The 6475-nt window shown below is 33.4% G+C and overlaps 1 pseudogene; it reads left to right on the forward strand.

The window, feature by feature from the left end:
* Positions 1 to 838: 838 nt before the first annotated feature.
* LOC124455896 lies at positions 839 to 3720 on the forward strand (annotated as a pseudogene).
* Positions 3721 to 6475: the final 2755 nt, after the last annotated feature.

The following is a 6475-nucleotide window of genomic DNA, read 5'->3' on the forward strand; positions in this document are numbered from 1 at the left end:
CTTGTCTTCAGAAACAATAATAATGTAATTTGACTTGTCTGCTGCATTTTTCGCATCCGCCAGCATTTGATTATCGGTTTCTCGCGAATAGTGAATTAACTTTCAACTTCCCATTTCATGTACCTTAAAGCGTTAAAATTTACTTGCAAACATTCAAGAATTTGGCCTAAAATTTCAATCATACATGCCGTTTGCTTTTGCCCATCTTAAGTCACCTAATTTTATCAAATAATTTTACTTTTGGATGAGATATAAGACAAGTGATTAAGACCCGTGATATTAGGCCTGTGACGAAAACCAGTTACTATAATACACTCAGCATTCGTTATAGATAATATTCGTTTTGTTAATATCAAATGCAACGTCAATTGTATATACTCTTGTCAAATAAACTTTAATCAATTTTCTTTTGAAATAATAGCACAAGTATAATTTGTTTCTTTTCTTAGGGTCTATAGACAATGACAAACACCAAAGCAGATTTATCAAAACAGAATTCCTTATTAAAAACATCCAGTTTCTTATGTTGTTAAAAAAGAAATGTGCAATGTGAGATGAAGAAACACAACTTGTATAAAAAGCCCGATGAACGCGCAGAGTAGATTGATCCACTCGTTTTCCACCAAAAACCCCGAAGTTGTAGTACAGCTAGACCGGTAGCTTCGATTTTAGAAATAAACTACTTGAAGATATTAAACAAACTATAAAAATGAGAATTGCTAATAACGTCCTAAAATTTTCCGTGTTTAAAACGCACAAAGATAGCTAATAACTTGGTAAAATTTTAAACGCACAAAGATAGAAAATTTGTTGAAATTGTTTACTATTTTTCAATCAAATGAAAGACTGTGCAGAACTTTACAAGAAAGGAGAAAGGAAAAGTGGTGTGTATCAGATTGATCCGGATGATCAAGGGAGTTTCAATGTATATTGTGACATGAAGACATCTGGTGGTGGTTGGACTGTTTTTCAACGTCGTGTTGATGGTAGCGTTGATTTTTATAGAGGATGGCAGGATTACAAATATGGCTTTGGGAACTTGAAAACAGAATTCTGGCTGGGATTAGATAAAATAAACAGATTAACTTCTCTAACACAAAATAAACTTCGCATTGACATGGAGGATACAGCAGGCAACACAAAATATGCTGAATATGATTTTTTCTCTGTTACAAGTGAAAAACTGAAATACAAGTTAAGCCTTGGAACTTATTCAGGTAAAAATTACTGCTGTATACTTTAGTAATTTTTTTAATCACTTTTAATATAGCAAACAACTTTAATACGATATATCACGCATATATAAATATTGTGATCAAGTGGGTGTTCATATATAAAATATGGTTTAAGATATTGGTTTTCAGCCCTTCTCAACGTTTTGGCCCTACAGTTTTGGTCCAATTGGATGGTTTCAATATTGTTAGGGTAACTGAAGACAAATTATTGGTTGATGCAGCTGCGGTTATCTCTGCGAAGTGCAAGCCTTTTAAAAGATTTAACATAGGAATTAACAAAGCTTCGATTATCAATTTAAAGTATAATAATGCTATCTTATATATTTTCATAACAACTACGCGAGTCCTATATTCGTTTTTAGTGTTTAGAGAGGGTTTAATGGCATTAATCTGCTATGTTGCTAAAGTCATTATGGACGATTTTCATTACGGTCGTTTTGCCAGCGCAGGAGAACAATTTTAAGCATTCGTACGCGCGTTTAAAACAGTCTCATTAAACTATTTTGCGCGCGGTAATGTAAAAACTTGTCAAAGATAGTAGCTTTAAATAGAAGACTCTTGACTCTGATATTATTAAGACGGCGATTGCAACGAAAGAAATACAGAAAACGATTTTGGGCGAGGAAAATCTATTTAGATGGAAAAAGTAATGGCGAATATCACACTTTAGGCGAATATCAATGTTATTCAGCATAATCTTTTTTCAAATGTTTCCAAAAAACCCAAGTACATTTGAAGAGCTACTTGGTTTAGTTATTCCAGCATCACATGCTGGTAAAACGACACGTAGCCATAGGACTAGACGACAGACTGACAATAACACTGAGGTACCTGGTCACTGGTGATGCTTTTATAACTATACCAGCCAGACTTCCCTTAGCGACTTAACTCTTGGTGATTGGTTGATATCATTCATGTGTTCCATGCTTCCCACGATAAGAAAGTCGAAATTTTTCAATTTTTAAAGCGTGTGCGCAAGCGTCCACAAAGTCCGAGAGAAGCCAATGACGTAGTTTATAGCATGCTAAAACGTATGCCCTGCACGCGCGAGCAAAGCGACCGAAATGGAAATTGGCCTTTAAGTGAGTCGTAGATCTTGACGAACTCTCTAATTAACATACATTTTCCATCCTAAAACTGTCATTACATAAACTAAAAGTGATTTACACGGGACTTGTTTTGCTATGATGCTCCTTATTACAGTGAAGTAACTGACATCTTGTTGGCCAGCATAGCAAGAGCTACATCGTGGACATGTGATTTTACATACAACTCTATATTGAAGTAGCTTCTTAAATGGTGTTTTTAACATAAAAGCCAATTAAGATCAGATTTATGCCAATTGTGACAGTTGTTAAAAAGCTGCTTTGTGAGGGACCAAACTGTGTAAACCCGTCATTAATCCCAACGATGCCTTATTCTTGAAACAAACTAAATTTTGGTATTCCTTGGTGCCTTCTAACGAGGTAACACTTTTGTAACCTTGAGTGCACTTGATGACATTCACTTGTTAATTTCTTCATAGGATAACGTAGGCAAATAGTTTCATATAAGTTAACTTGAATGAAATTATTTACAATGAACTAACAACATGATCTTTGCTTTACATGCTCCCGAAAAATACAATTTTCATTTGGGTCATGCTCTTCGTTATCACTGTAAAACAATGATTCAAACTGACGAGGCAGGAAACAAAAAGCAACTCAACAGTGTTGTTATGATGTGTTGAATATAATATGTGATTTTGTTTGCTCTTTAAAATCGTACATTTTGTTTCTTTGAAGCCAAAACACAAATACAATATTCTTATAATACTATTCATATTTTGTTCAAGCAATTTTGGTACTGATGTTTCCAAACTTCATGGAGTAGATAGCAGTTATATGACTAGTAAATTATTAACATAGTGTAAAGATATATTGTGTTTGAGATGTTATAAACAAAGTCTTATGCATTGAAATTTCTATTTAGGTTTTGCTTATTTACCGCACAACTTAGTCGCTCAAATTTCATTCATAGGCACTTAAACAACAAATAACATTGTGTTTTAACGAATACTTAGGAACAGCTGGTGATTCGTTTAAAAGTTCCCACAAGGGAATGGCCTTTACTAAAAGACTCTGACAACGATAAATCTTTTCAGCAAATTGTGCAGTTATTTATAAAGGCGCATGGTGGTATAGTAATTTTGTCATGCTTCTAATTTAAACGGGATCTATCATCATGGTAAACACTCTTCATACGCTGATGGTATTAACTGGAGGGCATGGAAATTACTATTCCTTAAAATCTACATCCATGAAAATAAGGCCTCGTAATTTTTCTGAGGCAGTAATCTTTTAAGATGGAAAGAACAATTTTCAGACTTGTTTTACCTTAATATTTCTTATTCTTAGTATATTTTAGTCCAAATTTGAAATTAGTTCAAGGAAATTAGTTTTGATTCGTTTACGTAGATTTTCATTAGACATTTGTTTGCAACATAGCTATTATTGTTTTTTTTTTTTTTTTGTAGCAATTTTAAAATATTTCCTTAAATATTGTTTTAATACCTTTCACGCCAACGTCTTTCTTAAAATAATTCTTCATGAGCAAATCCTAACAGAGGTTTTATTGTTAACGATACTTCTGCTTTATAAAGTGAAATGTGATGATGCAAAGTATTCACTTCGATTCGTGTAATTATGTATTTCGGACGATTGTAGGTGATATTTGTTGTGAACACTACAATGCCAGAGTTTGCCTTAAACAGCTTGAAAGAAGAGATGTGTTGAGAGCTTAAATATCTTCTAGTGTTATGGTTATTCTTACATCTCTTTCAAGCTCTACTACTTTCATTTAACATTAAATATTCTTCATGCTTAATGCAGTTTTAAGTGGTTTTAGCAGACTTAATAAATTTGATTTTTTGTTTTGTGAAAAGTTTCGTTTTCAATTTAGTAACACAGAATTTCTTGTGTCAGACACGTTTGAAAATGTCTGTAAGGCTTTGATTTTAAATAATGATAGTGGAGGTGGAGGCTTAATTACACCTTTTGAAACTGGAGTAGAAGCATTATTACACCCATTTGAATTAAGGCTCTCATTGCATGACATGTATCAACATTACGACGCTTTCCTTAATGTGCATTTTGATAATACTTACTTGAAGAAGTCTTACATGGGAAAACACGCTATGATCACCCGTTTCGCTCATTCTAAATGGGTATTACTCAGAGTTCTAAACTTTTAGAATGCGGAAGATAGCCAATTTAGATTGCTTTCTGTGCAATCTAAAAGCTATGTTTGTCTCTCCTGACCTCAATATCTCTGGACACTGTTAGTGTGAGACAGACAGAAAAGATGGCGCTTAGTTGGGCGGCAATCGCAGGGTAAAACCATACTCTTTGACTGTGAAGACATACTCTGCTGCTGGGAAACTTAGTAGGAAAATATTTCTCTCTCTCTAATGTTGTTCTTCAGTTCGTACGATCGATACATTTGAAGGCTTTCAAGAAAACCTTAACGAAGGTACAAATAATACGTGGAATTGGATCTCGATATGAAAGGAGGAGAGTGAATGAAAGCGAATCCTGGAAGTGTTTGCAAAATAATTTAGTAAAGTCGTACATCGAAAATTGTGCCATGTTACCAGGAAAACTCTGCGTAAAATGTGTAGAAGATGGGATACCAGCAAAGAAAGCAGAAATTAGATGTCGTGATTGCGGTCACGGACAGTTCTACTGTTTGAGTGGAATCCCTTCATCGAACGAGGAATGTTTTCCATTTGGTTGAAGTATGGAAGGTAAGCTTAATTCTTTCTGGCGGCACAGATGAATCCCTATAAAATTTGCCTGCCAGCAAAACATAAATGTTAAGTCGTCTATTAGAAGGCAATTCTAGGTGATTATTTCCAAAGTCAATTCTTCAGATGAAATATTTTTGCTTTTTACATTTGGAATTTGGCTTGTTAAGCTCTAGTATTCATCAAATGCTGGCAATTTTTTACAACCATGTCTTAACTCTAAAGTAACTTAATCTGTAGTATTTTGTTAAAACTATCAATCATTTTCAAGAAGGATATGCTGCTATATGCTGTGCATGGTGCCTATATGGAATGTATACATGTTCTGATGCTTAAATAACTACTCTTTAGACTGATTGTGAAATGTTTGTTCCATTACTTTTGGTGGTATATTACGTGACTCAGCATGCTAACTGCTCTTCAACACAATCACGTACTATAATATGTGTGGATGGAAAGGGTACAGTATGGCAACAATAGTTATTTTGACTTTGACTACATGTAAATGTGTATATGTTAGTAATACTGTTAAGTATTAGCTTCATTTAGGCCAATAATTTCTATGTTAATTATTTGCATATCAATTAATCAATTTTTATCTCATACAATTTAATTAGGCAGCATTTAAAATTGTTGAATTCTGTCAGTGTATTAAGGATGCTGAAAAACTAATTAAACTCCAGCTGTGGCCAGGCTCATCTTCTAAACCCAAAATTGCATTTCACTTTGACTTCATGGATTTTGCTGAAAAATTCTTGCGAGAGCCATGTATCCTTGCACAAATTTTGCAGCACTGTTGAAGTTGAATATCCTGAAATGCTACCTAGACTGGTATGTATTTCTCATAAACCTGAATTGTGTACCCATGTGATAGTCTACCCATCAAATAGTGGAAATAGATGGGTTATACTTTGCAAAAAATTTTATTGAATCACTGTTTTTTACAAACAACATAAATAATGCGTATTTGCCTCAAATAAGATAAGAGCACATTCAAATTATACATGAAGTTTCCTTTGCTGTTATGACTTTGTGTATTCAACTTTATTTTATTTTTGAAACAAATGCACAAGTTTACTAGGTGTTCATTTTATTCTTTTAAGGTCAAAACATATATAATGTGTTAAACAATGGATCATTCGATGAATACAGGTATGTTATATGTTATAAAACAAAAGTCTATTTACAGTTATTGTAGACCTAATAGTTAGATTATATGTGTAGAGTAGTACAGTCTAACCTGTTTTAAGTACACACCATTGGACAACAGACTAGTGTCAGCTTAATGAAAGTGTCAGCTTGATTGAGGTTTCATCATTATACTTTCATCATTATTAGCTATATGAGATTAAGTTTTGGATTTTACACAGTATCTGCTTAGTACAGGGTCATTTGATACAAGAGGTTTGACTGTATATATTATATCATTTAAGAATTTGATTTGTCAGATTTTCAA

This window comes from Xenia sp. Carnegie-2017, unplaced genomic scaffold, assembly GCF_021976095.1.
Source record: "Xenia sp. Carnegie-2017 unplaced genomic scaffold, XeniaSp_v1 HiC_scaffold_4, whole genome shotgun sequence".
Classification (NCBI taxonomy): domain Eukaryota; kingdom Metazoa; phylum Cnidaria; class Anthozoa; order Malacalcyonacea; family Xeniidae; genus Xenia; species Xenia sp. Carnegie-2017.